A 15366-nucleotide genomic window follows, 5' to 3' on the forward strand; every position below is an offset into this window, starting at 1 on the left:
TGCATGTCTTTGGAGGTGGGAGGAAGCCGCAGTACCCGGAGGGAACCCACACAGTCACGGGGAGAACATGGAAACTCCACACAGAAAGATCCCGAGCCCGGGATTGAACTCAGGACTACTCAGGACCTTCGTATTGTGAGGCACATGCACTAACCCCTGTGCCACCGTGAATTCAAAGCAGCTCTTAAAAATGATGTGCAAATCAGTTTAGAGGATGACTCAATAGAATCATTTGAATGAGGAAATTAATAACATAATACAATTTAAAAAATAAATATATATTTTTGATAGGTACAAGTTGTACAACAAGGTCGAGGAAACATCAAATATCTTAAAGGTATATTGTATCAAACTAAATTTGATAAAAAGATGTCTAGGCCTATATGTGGATGAAATTATACAGTATATGTTTCTTCACAAAGACATTCTGATTGTTGTAATGTATTGTAGATCAAAAATCTGGATAATTTATCTGAATGATGAGGCAGGACATAAGCCTTTGCTTCTTCCTGCTTCTTTTCAGACACACGTGATTTTTATTTTTTTATTTATTTATTTTTTTTTTTTAACAAATGATGATATGAGAGATGCATTGTTTTTCTTTGATTTGTGTAGCTGAAGAGTATATTTTTGTTGTTTTTTTCCAAAATAAATGTGAACGTGAGTGTGAATGTTGTCCGTCTATCTGTGTTGGCCCTGCGATGAGCAGGCGACTTGTCCAGGGTGTACCCCGCCTTTCGCCCGAATGCAGCTGAGGTAGGCTCCAGCACTCCCCGAGACCCCGAAAGGGACAAGCGGTAGAAAATGGATGGATGGATGGAAATACATAAATAATACAACTTGATGCTCGAAAAAGCATGAAAAAAAAGCTTCCGACGATTAGGTAAGAGTTTTATTGTTTTTAAAACAGTGTCTGAATGAGACGTCTTCAACAGGCAGCCCAACAAAGAGTTTTAGAATGTATTTTTTTATTTTAAGATAAACAGGAATTGACACCTTCAACTTACAGGATAAACAAATCACAACCATGGGTCCCTTTAAATAATCGTTCACTTTAGTTGAATAAAAAAGTTACCCTCAATAATCAAAATTATCACTGCAATCTTTTGAGCTCTACCACTTCTGTAGATGTTTCCAGTTAGGCCTTTTTCTACATCCTGTCTGTTATTGACTTCTGTGCAGGGACCAGTTTCTTTTTTTATTATTATTTAATCGCTTTTACATTTCATTTCATTCAGTTTTCACATTTATATTTGACATTTCTGTGGCATTTTTTTTTTTGACTTGGTGGGATTTTTTTTAGAACGATGATCTATGCCACGTTTGCATGTAGCCACAACAAAAAACGTTGATGATAGCGCCATCAACAGGTTATGACAACCAATTAAAACTGTAGTTTCCCCTCTTTCGTTTCAGTCTGCTGGCGATACTGTCATACCTACCCCTTCGTCCCCACCTCCCTGCATCTTCTTTTTATGTAATCTCTCGGACACTCTCTTTGTACACGTCAATAGTCCACCTTTATTTACGTTGCGTACTTCCGTGTTAAGTGCGTCTACCCATAGACATCGTGTATGTATATGCAGCATTGGCTGCTGTGACGCGAGAAATTCGGCCGCCATATTGAAGTGGTGATAAGGAGCCGGCGAGCAGCCTAAACTGACAGTTGACAGGTAGAAAACAAAGATGACGGGCTGGTGTTCAGTGTTTTCCTGCTCAAATGAGCGGACTGTTGAAAATAGGAATCGGGGGATTACTTTTCACAAGTAAGATTTTAACTTCAATGTATTTTCTGAAAACAATATTACCACAGAGTTGAGAAGGAGCAAAGATCTTCAATAGTACCGAAATCGTAGCCACTAGCAAACAAGAGTATGACCATAATAGAACTGCTTGTCAATAAAATTAATTACATTTAAACATGTCATACTTAAATAACATAAAGTTGAAATAAATGATGAAGATAAAGATTGTAAAAGCCAACAGGGGTAAAAGTTAGGACCACAGTCCAGATTGTGTAGGGGTGGGGGTGTGGGGGGTGGGGGTAATATATGTCAGCTAACTAGACAATCAGATGGACAGTGGCTATACAGTATTATACAAGTCTAAATTTAGTCTAGCTTTCCAACCCAATTTTGTGTAGCCCACCTTCGTGAAATGTGTCATTTGTCTTTTTTGTGTCATCATGCCTTCAGTGCGCATATTGTATATAGTTCTCTGCAAACCTATGAAATGTTCTATTTTGTCTTCATTATTTTGTCAGAATGCACCAAAATGCTTCATTTGTATGTGAAAATCACAAATAAATCTTCTGGGGGAGCATGACACCCCTATAGGGGTTTGGTTTACAAACTTTCAGCCCCACCTAAAACAAAATTCACCAGCCGCCACTGATTATGATTAATTCTCATTTTAGGCAAAGTATAAGACAATACTTTCTTAACAGTATAATTGTAAACAGGAATAAGTCTTCAAGTAACAATATTCAAATACTAACATTGTTGGGTAAGACAGAATTTGGTTTTATTCTGAATCCAGTGAAACAGATTGGTGGTTTTAGCTGATATAAAGACTTTCAGGTGTTTATATATGTTTAAGTATTTGGCAGACGCTTTTATCCAAAGCGACATACATAACAATTACATATAAAACAATCACCGTAAAGATTATCATTTAAGGGAAGAAAATAATACAAAATATCAATACAAAGTGTCAAGACAGAATAAACTCTGCTGCTGCAGCAACAGAGATACAGTCTATATGGTCCCTAAGATATATTGATATCTAATGTATTCATACATTGTTTATGTAGGATATACACATGTATATATAACCTAATCATATTGTTTCTCCAACTTAAAAATAGCTGACCGTTTTTTTCCCCCTTCTCTGGCATTATATTGTCAGTTTTTGATATCGGACGTCTGGTCATTTATAGCATATAAGAATATTATATTACTGTTAAGCAAACTATGAATAATAAAACACGCCAAAACATGTTCCATTTATCATAGATACACGTATGACAAAAAAACGCGTGAAAATCAGTGGTATTCGGTGAGGTAAGATGAATTAAATGCGCTGCCAGTTCATTGCTCCTGCCAAATGAATTGCACTGAGTGGAGCGGATCACCACTCCAAGATGGCGGCCCCGCGTCTCGTCAGCGCCAGCAGGCAGTAGCGCTCGATGCTGCGTACCCTTATAAGATGTCTATGCGTCTACCGGTTACGGCGTTCGTGTTACTGTGTGTTGATTGGCTATAAAGAGACACGTGAGGCAGCATGCAACAGGCGGAGACGCAGAGTGCACATTGCTGTATGTATTCTGCCTGTTTAAGTACGCTAATAGTCATGTTTTGACTCGGTGAGATCATCAAACATTATGACATGTTTATAATTATTGATCGTGAAATAATTGTACAAATACAATAACGACGGTACGTCTTGCAAAGCTGTCACGTGCGTGCTATTCCACGCCTGTCCTATAGGAGGCAATAGTGCGCACAATTGTCTGCTAATTGCCGAATGAAAGGTGGAAACAGGCACTTCTACCCTTTGTTTAATTTCTTTGATGAAAAATGTTCCAACAAATATATATGTGGGCAGTTTTAGTGAAATTATATTTTCCGGGCACAGTTCATAGACAATTGATTGATTGATTGAGACTTTTATTAGTAGGTTGCACAGTGAAGTACATATTCCGTACAATTGACCACTAAATGGTAACACCCGAATAAGTTTTTCAACTTGTTTAAGTCGGGGTCCACTTAAATTGATAACATAACATATAACATAACTAATATATCCTGAAGGAGTTTACAAAAGCTGAGCTAAGGAACATGAGGACAAGATATATTACATACCCAATTCTTCCCTAAATTAAAGAAATACGATTTAAATATTATTAATGGAATATACCCTTCAAAGGATTTTTTTTTAACTTAAATTTAACATGAAGGTTGATGGCTGTTATATATGTGGAGCTGTAGAGGATGCTAATCATCTGTTTGTGGAATGTGAGAGTGTACATGTGTTTTGGGAGGAGATCAGAGATTGGCTGAGAGACATCAGAGATTGGCTGAGAGACATCAGAGATTGGCTGAGAGACAAGGGCGGGGAGATGTCCCCATTCACTATAGAAGAGATCAAATTTGGTATTTTTATAAACGACTGTAACATAGAAATGTTTGTCAAAATTATTATGCTCCAGGCAAAACAACTTCTACATAAATGTCGATTTATGAAAGCAAGGCCTACATTTTCTAATTGGCTTAATGGTTTACAATTATCAATCAAATCTTGGAGAATGATTAAGAGTACAAAAGCCATTTAATTGATATCTTTGTTAAAAACATTTCAAGTGATTTAGGTAGACCTTTTTGTCTTTTTTTTTTAAATATATTTTTTATTATTATTATTTATTCATATTTAATACTCTATCTGTATTTGCTTTTGTTTTCTTTCCTTGCTGTTGAAAGTGCCTTGACTATTGAGTGAATTATAAATGTATGTTTGTTGTTCAATAAAAAAAATATAAAAAAATAAAAAACTTCTACTCTTTGTAGTTTCTATCGATTGACTGATTGATTGAAACTTTTATTAGTAGATTGCACAGTACAGTACATATTCCGTACAATTGACCACTAAATGGTAACACCCGAATAAGTTTTTCAACTTGTTTAAGTCGGGGTCCACTTAAATTGATTCATGATACAGATATATACTATCTTCATAATACAGTCATCACACAAGATAATCAGAGTATATACATTGAATTATTTACATTATTTACAATCCGGGGTGTGGGATATGGAGGGGGAGGGGGGGGGTTAGGTTTTGTTGGGATCAACACTTCAGTCATCAACAATTGCATCATCAGAGAAATGGACATTGGAACAGTGTAGGACTGACTTGGTAGGATATGTACAGCAAGTAGTGGACACAGAGAGAGAGATCAGAAAGTATAAGAAAAAGTGTATATACATTTGATTATTTACATTTGATTATTTACAATCCGAAGAGGTATGATGTGGAAGGGAGGGTGTTAGTTTAGGGTTGAAGTTGCCTGGAGGTGTTCTTTTAGTGCGGTTTTGAAGGAGGATAATGTAAAAGACTATTACCCGGAACTACAATTTAACTCAAATCAGCACCACTGCTGTGTTCTTAGTTATTTGGTGTGTCCTTCGAACTGTCTTCAACCGTCTTATGGAAATATGTTCAGTTTTTATTTCACGTGTTATACACACACATTTTGTAGTCTGATATGTTGTATAAAACTGTAAAACAATACAAACTTTAAAATGATCCTTTACATTTCACTGGTGGACAAGGACATTCAAGGGTGGTGAACTGGATTTGCAGTATTCCGTTGTATTCACTGGAGGGCGCTCAAGACTACAATGGTAAAGCCAAGCATTTGTAAAGTCTGAATTTGTTGACATTTTTTACTTAAACAGTTCGTTGTTCACACTTATAATTGAGTGACGTAAACAAATTAAATGATACCATGGCAGGAGCAGTCTGATGGCCACCAGAGTACCATTCCAATCTTGTAACATTGCAAACTGTTTTATATATGCAATATCAATGGGGTTAATTGATACCCTTATGGGTATCATCTGATGGCTACCGCACTGTATGTGGACTTTGATAACAACTGCTGCACTTTATATACTTTAAATGAAGCTGCTAAACTACTGTAACTTGACCACCCATTGATTTGTAAATCACATACCCTCTATGTGTTGTACTTGAGGACGGCGTGGCGAAGTTGGTAGAGTGGCTGTGCCAGCAATCGGAGTGTTGCTGGTTACTGGGGTTCAATTCCCACCTTCTACCTTCCTAGTCACGTCCGTTGTGTCCTTGGGCAAGACACTTCACCCTTTGCCTCTGATGGCTGCTGGTTAGCGCCTTGCATGGCAGCTCCTGCCATCAGTGTGTGAATGTGTGTGTGAATGGGTAAATGTGGAAATACTGTCAAAGCGCTTTGAGTACCTTGAAGGTAGAAAAGTGCTATACAAGTATAACCCATTTATCATTTACTTGTATTTTAAATTGTTTATCATTATGTAATTTTAATATTGTTGTGTATTTTCAAACATGTGTCATTTTATTGTGGATGTTAGATGCACCATACAAGGACTACAGATGGAAATGAGCATGGTGCTAAATCTGGTGCAGCCATCTTCTTAATGTAACTGCACATTGTCCTTCAAATAAACACATACAAATACAAATACAAAATAAATGCGCACTAGTTTTGCTCAATAATCTTTAGCTGTCCGTGCGTGAGCCACTCAGGGAAGGCAATAGACTGTATAGTTATCACCTGAGTAGGGTGCAGACCCACCCACCAAACTATACAACCTACTACCTCACCCTGACAAAGCCCAGGTCAAACATATTCACCGGTCAGGTACCATATTCTATACAGCACAGTAATTGTCACAACAATATGTGTTATGTGAGTTGCTGTGTTGCTTGAACACTTCCATATTGTCACCTGGGCGACGACCAAGCTGTCTCCTTGGGAAAGACAGTAGATTGTATAGTTATCTCAAAAAGAGGCTACACTACCTCCACAACTATTCAATCTACTACCTCAGGCCCAAGGACAGCATTCATGTTGCCTCATCAAAGTGCAGTTGTCAAGGTCACACTCCTGCAACAATACAGAGAAACACGCAATAGAGGAGTTAGTGTCCAATATACATTCAGGTCAGCTCAATCATACATTCCATCTAAAATAATATTTATAACTGCTGTTATTATCACTAATAACACTACTAGATAAAAGTGTGTTGCTTAGGTTAAACCCTATAATGTTTCAAAAATCATGATTCATCTTTGCTAAGAACTTGTGACATGTTTATCACTTCTTCAGAGATTTTGGCTCCTTCTCTGCATTTAGTCAAGCATGACCACACAAAAATCTAAGGCAGAAATGTGTGAAAGCCAAACAAGTTACACACGCGCTGGCTTCCTGAGAGTCTGTGGCATGGACCGAAAGAGAAAGAAAAGAAAAAAACGGTTCATCTCTGTGCCAGGAAGTTAATTCCGTTTTTGCCAAAAACTGAGCTCATTCCAGCAGGCTATCCCTGTGTAGGCAGGCTGCTGCTGCCTCTGCTGCTCCCGCTGCTTAGATGAAGGTACACACACACGCCTGCAGACATGGCTGCCGCCAGCTTCCTCAGATCGAATACAAGGCTGGGATTCCGCCCCCCAAAACAAAACAAGGAAACATAAAATGGCGACTTGTGCACCGGCCATCTTAGGTCCGCATTAAAACGTTGTTAGGTATTTGCTCCGCACTGGTGTCTCTCGATAAAGAAAGAGCTGCTGTTCTGTCTTGAGTAATGAAGACTCGATCTTGTGCCAAACGGAGAGACAAAGCCAATTCGTTCAGGTGACACGGTCACAGCCACAAGAACAAAAAGCTGCAAACAGCATATCCCCTTCTCTGTGGTCTTGCAACCTTAATAATCCTGCGGATATAGGTCGGTCGGCTAACATGGGGCAAACTAAAGGGTTAATGCGTGTACAACCTGGGCGCACGTAGTCAGAAACATCTGAGAGCTACATGACACACATAAATTAGCATACAGCCTGACCCCAGAGACTTGGTCCAGACGAGCCCATCATTAACATGCATAGACTCTTTCAGGCTGATTTAAAGACCAGACAGGCAGGGGGGCACACTGGCATCATGCCCATCCCTGCAACCATGCCAAGCTATGTTTGGCCAGGAACAAATATCCCCTAACTGTGGTCTGCAAAAGATAAACAGTTTAATATTTATATGTACAGTGTTCTAGGGGTTAGAAGATTGAACAGAATGTCTCAAAACTAGGGGTGCAACGATTCGTCAACAATGTGTTGAGAAGTCGGTGACGTCATCCCCCGTGTTTTGAATCCGGACGGAAATGAGCATGCGCTATACAGTGTGATCAGTGACAGCCAGGAACAGGAAGAATAAAATTGGCTGTGGACACTGACAACAACACCGCAAGTGAAAACATTAAACGTATGCGATCACCCTCAACAAGTCAGAGGCAAGAATACGTTTCTTAATTTGCAAAGCAGACCTTGCTTTCCATGGCAGTACATGTGTGATGCGGGAACATTTAAAGCAGAGGCTTGTTGGACGATGCGATTTGTGACTCTTGTTGGCTTGTTAGCTTGATTTGGCAAGCTAACGATAGAGAAAAAGTTGTGTGAAAAAAAATCTAAAACTATAATTTTAGCCAAACTCTCCCTGCTATTCCCGTGTGCAGCTTTTTAAACACATCATCATCATCATAACATTCTCTTTTTTTTTTAAAATAAGTTACACAGTTCTAGCGTTTTGTCGTTTGCTTGTATTGCTGCTATTTTGACTGTCCGTTGTTTTCATAGAAATCTAACACTTTTTTGTTAGCACTTTGCCTGTAACTGCTTTTAATTGGGAAAAGTTTAATTGTTATTGTTATTTTTGTAGTAACCACCATTAGCAGCACAGTTACCAGGGTTTCCCCTTAATGTAATTGAATGTGGCGCGCTGCCATGGCAAATTCATTACCGACCGCACAGCCTATTATTTGAGCCCTATTGACAAGTTATGTACGGAAAAGTTGACCACCGAAAAAAGACATTGATCATCGAAAACCGCGCTCCCGAAACCGGATGTAAACAAAACGCTCGCCATTGTCTGTAGCGTTGTCAGCTTGTCTGCGATGTGGACGTAATTTTAATATATCGCAGACATACCTGTGGACAGTCATCTACAAAATGTGCAAATATTAGAGGACAGCAGCGGCTTCTATGAAAAGAAAGAGAAACTTGAGCAACAGTGCCAAGCAAGTGTGACGTCATGCTCGCTGCAGCTTGTCAAGAACATAGAGGGACAAAAGTTAAGAGTCTCTAAACATGAGTACATTTTATAACAACACCAGAAGAAGACGCTAGATTTGTTGCTAGTTGTTTATAATTTTTTTTAAAGTAATTAAGTCTGTAAACTCTAATCAAAGTACACTGTACAAAAAGCAGCAACAATTAAACATATGGCAAAACAATAAAATAAATATGTTAATACTAATCAATAACAGACTTGTTTTAAATGTATACATACATGTTTTAGCCTTTTTAAAGAAAATCACATCATCATTGCAAATTACTCTGACGCCATGATGACCACACCCCCACCGCCACAAGTATCTTGGCCCTGAGTTACAGATTGAATAAATATTTTTTAACAAAGTATTGATCTTTATTGTAAGTCAGCACATGCCTAAAAATATCTGAGCTGAATTAAGGGGCCGATGGTTAAAAAAGAACCGCTGAATTAGTGTACACTTCATAATCCAATTGGTAGACTAATCGTTAACATAGTCAACGACCAGTCGACTATCAAAATAGTCAGTAGTTCCATTTGCAAACATAGTCAAAACATTCAAAAGCCGCTATAAAATGGATGAACGATGACCGAGTGGGTAAAACTCCTCTTCTGTGTTAATTGCAACTGTTTAAATCACAGTCCATAAACAATTCAAGACTATTTTGACTTAGTCATTGAAACTGATATGCTCATTGGCAATGATTGCAATGTTGATAGCTTGTGCATGATTAAATACATGAACACAAGTGAGCCAGGTCCTTTAGTCCAACATTAATGAACTTTTGACCTCCCAAATGTTCTTTTTGAAAGTCTTTCTAGAAAATTTGAAGCTGTAAAGAAGGGGCCTACAACAAATTGTCTTCTATTCTTACTTCTTTTAGGTATTTCAATACTTTTCCCCTAAGACTGTCATGACCCGTAAAGAATCACCCATCATTCTCCATGTGCCTGACCTTTTCTCAACAATTTCTATCAGCTCTTTCCCAGATGGATTTTTGAAACAATTTATTTTGTGAGGAAAACCACCTGGCGTGTCTGGCACCACCGTGACAGTCAAGTAGTTTTGTATGTCAGCAGCTACACGGTGAATGTGTTTAAAGCCATAAGGGAACCTTTATAATTCTTGATGAACAAAAAAGTAAGACATGTGGTCTGTTGAATTAATCTAATCTACCTGCAAGTCTTTGAAATTGTTCGAAATTATGACTTTATTGTGGGTAAGTTATATAAAGCCAAGAAACCCATAATCTGGTGCTTGGTTCTTAGTTACCTCTCAATAATACCCCTTTTCTGTTTCCAAACACAATATTTTGGTCATCTGATGGCAATTTTCCTGCTTTCCTATGTTTTGTATGTAATTTCCTTTTGATGACCAATATCCATTTTTTTTTAACCCTGCAAATCACTCTAAGTTTCATACAAAGGACTGCTAAAATTAGCATGGGGGCTAATTTGCAAAAACAATACAAAAATGTCAATCTGTACCTTTTAGACTTCGATTTTCAGTCAGTGGTCAAGTCAAATTCTTGGCACAAATGCAACAAGGGGACCACCAGGCTCTAATGTCGAGAGTACTGTCTGCCTTACCTGATTACTTTTATCAGCAGCTTATTGTCCAATAAGCAACAATAATGATGCCATACACTTAGAATTACACATACAAAGCCATAGTGTATAATAAATGGTTCTGTGGTGACATGATGGAAAACAGAAACTGGCAGGTGCCATGCAACCCAGTTTGTAACTGATTGCACTTTCAGAGGTGAGGCTCAGCTTGCCACTGCCACGGCATCTACCCACAGATACAAATAGATGCAAAGATTGAACCCCCTTGCAGCCTGTTTGGAAGCAACAGACAAACTCAACAAACATGCACAACCATGGCAATTTCATTTATAGTTATGGATTAATTACCTCAGTCAGGAGGTTGTTTTCACTGGGGTTTGTCTGTTTGCTTTACAACATAACTCAAAAAGTTATGGGCGGATTGTGTTTGAACTTTTAGGAAATACCAGAAATGGGATAAGGCACGAGTGATTAATTTTTGGAGATTTTCCAGATCACAGTCTGGATTAGGGATTTTTTTAAAGGTTCATGACAATTGGGAGGTAGGGCCTGGTGTACCCTGTGCTCTCCGAGTGCATTTTAGTTTGTTTCTATTGTTAGCTTTTTATTTTCATGATGACAGGTGAGGACTTCCTCACCTGCCTCCAGTGACTGCATGTCACTGCACCAGACGACTGCTTAAGCTTCTCAAGTGAGTTTCTGTTACTTTTTTAGTCGTAATGTTTCTCTCCAAGCTTTGTTCCAAGAATGTGCAGTGTCTGTGTGCCTGGCAGAAATACACTGACGGCGGGAGGAAGGAGGTGGCGGGGGAATTAGAGTTTGAAGAGGAAGTATGCCACATATTTGTATGAATGAAGAATTCCCACAGTTAAGATGATCAAATCGGAAGTGTCTGTCTGCTTGTCACAGTGCATAGTCCAGATTTTCCATACTGACCTTATATTGTCTCCATATGTTCCATTCACTATGGAATACCTAGTTTAAAACATTTAAGGAAAGGAAGTGCTGAGCTTAATCCAGGCCCACTTGGCATGGTGCCTAATGTTTTTTATATCCCTATTAAATAGTCAAAAACACATTTGTGCTCACAAGAATTCATGAACACACATGCAAACATTTTCTCAACTACAATTACACAGTTGTTGGACCCAAACAGTCAGCTCAGCACATCATGCTTTTACATGTGAATTACATGAAAACACTTCCAATGCTGTGCAAATTACTCTTGCTAGACAGAAGGCTTCACACGCTGATGTGAGACTGGTGGATCCAAACACTGGGCAAACATATCTGTCAGGACATTTGATGGAAAAGATAGAGTGACTCAGATAATGTTGGAGTAAAGGCTCTATTGTATTCACTAAGACAGTACTTTCTTCCAGGCATAGATATACAGTAGTACTTGCTTCGTAAATATGTGTATTTAAAAGCTTGCAGAGCAAACACCTTGCACTCAAATGTTGTGTATGGGATCTTGACAGGTTAATTTGCAATGAATGAGTTTTGTACACATTTTTGAAATTATTTAATATAATTGATCTCGTCTGTTCAGCCTATATATCCATTTTCTGATATTGTGTGCTGTTGCCATGGTTTCAGTCTTTCTGATGGCACAGATTCCTGGCCTGATGGCATGTTGCTACACGCCCACATGTTTTTGCACTGATGTAGGCCGTGCACACACGCGCAAATACAGTATTTACACAGAGGTATGGCATGAATAGGATGACAAAGCTGCAGCTTCCTGTGTGGAAACAAAAACTTCCTGTTGCCTTGCTGCATACAGTGACAGGCCAGACAAAATATCAACCAATCAGCTTTAAGCAGGAAGTTAGCTGCCTCAAGGAGAAACATAATGAGGAAACACACTAAGTTCATCTGAGGATACGCAAGGGGGCGGGGAGGGCGCTCTGCCACTCCCATCTCTCTTCCTATCGCTTGCACCATGTTGTCTCTTCAGCGTCAGCTTCTTACTGAGTATTTTCCTTAAATGATGATGTTGATAAAATGATGCCTTGTTACTGCGTTCTCATCAAAAAAAATTAAATCTGGAACCTAATGCCAAAATTGAGCAATTGACGAAGACGGATGTGACGCAATCCAGAAAAATAGACCCGCAAACTGAACCGAGAGGCATGGTGTCTGCCCTTTTTTTGCTGTTTGTGAAACACGTGGCTTCACGGCGCCATTTTAGCACCAAATGCTACTGAGGCAAAATAGTGCTGAAATAAAATTGTATCTCAATGGTCACGTTTTGTCTTTAACAATTATTCCAATTTTTGCTCATGAAACTGGACTTATCAACGGGACTCAGTCTTCATGTCTACTGAGTCAAGTGCATGGGTTTAAGACAAACATTACACCCACCTTTCGTTCTTCTCGCTTGGACAAAGCACAAACGCACGTGCATTTTAAACGAAGGCAATATTGCCGAGTGAAACTTGAAAGTGCAAACAGTTTGTGAGGGTAATGAGAAACATTGTGTTACTTATAGCAGCTGCCCAAGGTGATAAGAGACCCAGCAAGTGCCTCAGTGGCCTTACGATCTTCGACACACACCAATTCGGACCGACCTGAAAACAACGGGCGCTGCCATTCTTTGGCAATGTCTTGGAAAATTAATCAGCAGGACCTGTATTTACTCCAACACGTGGACAAAGTGAAACCTGTTCATTACGAAAAAACACAGAGAAATATTGATCACCACTTGGCAAGTGCCCAGTTGTTTCAGAGCAGAGAGGGAGAGGAAAGAAAACACGAAAAAAGATAGCCTGGAGAGTTTAAAAAGAAGCTTGAGACCAAAGATGACTAGCAGGGAGTCAAAGAGTCCCTCTTAGGGCGAGAAAAGTTTCTCCTGTTATGGCCATCGAGTCAAAATGGCGGTGTGCGGCGTGGCAGCTGACGACGACAGACGTGTTTACCGGACAATGATCAGGATAAAGGACAGAGGAAATAGGTGAGCAACAGTACATGGCAGTGAAAGAGACAGCAAGAGGTGTTTCGGGATAAAAAGGGAAAATACCTGGAGTCTGTATCTGAGCGGCGGCCTGGGCCGGAGGACTGGAGTAGAAGAGGGCCGTGATGGCGGGAAGAAGGGAAAAGAGAGGAGTAGAGCACACCCTCTGAGAGCGACACCCCTTTTTCCCACAATCCCCTCCTCCTGGCATGAGTGCGTCTGCTTAAGCACAGGGTGACAGAAGGACGTCTGCTCTTGCATAGCTCTACAAACACACATCCCAAACGTGATCCAGTAAAACAGGCTCAGTGTGGACAAGGAACAGAAGAGGGCACCGAGACAAACAACGCGGCAATCGCAAAAAAAAAAGGAACAAGAACAACAACATGACAGACACTATACAGTTGAAAATGTCTACATTTATCAATTTGCCAGCCTTTTGAATCGCCCTTTGCTCTGGCCTGTGCTGTGTTTGCCTCCGTCTGCCTGCCCACTTTGGCACTGCTGCCAAGAGGGAAGGAGAGCGAAGGGAGGGCGTGCTAAGAGACACAGAAAGAGGAAGGGAGGGACATGCTGTTGTGTGAGAGGGTTAACAGAAAGAGAAGGAGTCGGAGAGGGGAAAAAGTTAAAAGAATTGTCACATAAATTTTTGAGAGCAGATACAGTGACACAGAACAGCGGGACAGCAGCTGGTAACACTTGCGAGTTAATCATCCGGGACACACCTCGCCTTGTTCTGTGCGTACACTACGCTGCAGCAACAGACAGATGGCGAAAGAGACCAGCTCGCGCCACATTGTTCACCCTCGACATATTCTCTGTGACCAACATGGTAGCGATGCCCACGCTGCCTTTTGTCTCAAACAAACAGATTGACATTTGTGGTCAAGACTCTTGGCCCAAAGTGAACTTCAACATCCATTCACTCGCACGGAATGGGAGGAGTTTTATTGGGTATTCAGTCAAACGAGTCAAATGAGTTATGGAAAGAAATTCCAAATTGTGACCAACGAAAGAGTTAAACACAAATGCAGCGAGTAATCGTTGCTTCTGAATGAACTCAATCATTAGTGGAAACATAAATCCACCTTCTTTGTGCCTGTCTGTGGACCAATCACAAACCATGAAGCGTATGTTGTTAAGATGGGCCAACCAATCTGAGCTCACAGCAGAGCTGACCTCTTTTAAAAAATGCCTAAAATGGGAAAGCATTGTTTTTTTTTAGTACTTTTAACAACATGTTCACTTGAAACACTGTACTGTAAAATGCATGCACATTTTTTTTCTGAGAGTTCTCCCATTCCTTGAAGCACTCACCCGGAAGATAACATAGAAAACACGGGTCCATATTCTCTGCTTAAACTCCGTCTGAGTCGTTTCTCAGAGACAGGACACACACACTGCTGTACTGTACATTAAACACACACAAACATGTGGAACTAACAATCCGGTTCTACCATGCTCACAGCCAACAGCTCGGACAGCCCCTCAAACCTGACGTCACGTCTCCTTTGTTGTTTATGAATTTATTTCTCTCTTTAGCTGAACTCTCTGAACCCAAAGTACCCACCCAGCTTCTCCCCTCCCCTCCTATCCGCCAGTCCTACAAATACCCCCTGCCAAAGAAGGCGGGCACATACAGTATGGCTATAACGAGGAAGAAGTGCAGAGGCAGACGGACTCAGGCAGGGGGGAGGAAAGAAAAGAGCTCACATGTGACTTTTTTCTTGTGCTCTTTTTCTTCTCTTCCGGCTTGCTCTGTAAAAGTTTCAACTGCATGGCGAGACGGCCTCTTTTGGCACTTGTCCAACTCCTGACTCTTCTGTCTCTCTGCAAGAGAGAGAAAAAGGGGAAGGACAATGATAGTGACAGCTGGACTGGTATTGATAAAGTAGCTACACAAACTATCAAATTACTATTATCTCACCCACATCCTAAATAATAAAGGTTTTTCATGTATATGGCACAAAAA

At 39.9% G+C, this 15366-nt stretch overlaps 1 long non-coding RNA gene across 1 annotated transcript; it reads right to left on the reverse strand.

Moving 5' to 3' along the window:
• LOC133653968 (uncharacterized) lies at nucleotides 1-13844 on the reverse strand. Its single transcript, XR_009826795.1, has 3 exons — nucleotides 13461-13844; nucleotides 6601-6661; nucleotides 1-6525 (listed from the first exon to the last, which is right to left on the reverse strand). It is a non-coding gene; the product is annotated as an uncharacterized LOC133653968 (long non-coding RNA).
• Between the last annotated feature and the right edge of the window lie 1522 nt (nucleotides 13845-15366).

Source organism: Entelurus aequoreus, linkage group LG07 (genome assembly GCF_033978785.1).
Source record: "Entelurus aequoreus isolate RoL-2023_Sb linkage group LG07, RoL_Eaeq_v1.1, whole genome shotgun sequence".
NCBI lineage: Eukaryota > Metazoa > Chordata > Actinopteri > Syngnathiformes > Syngnathidae > Entelurus > Entelurus aequoreus.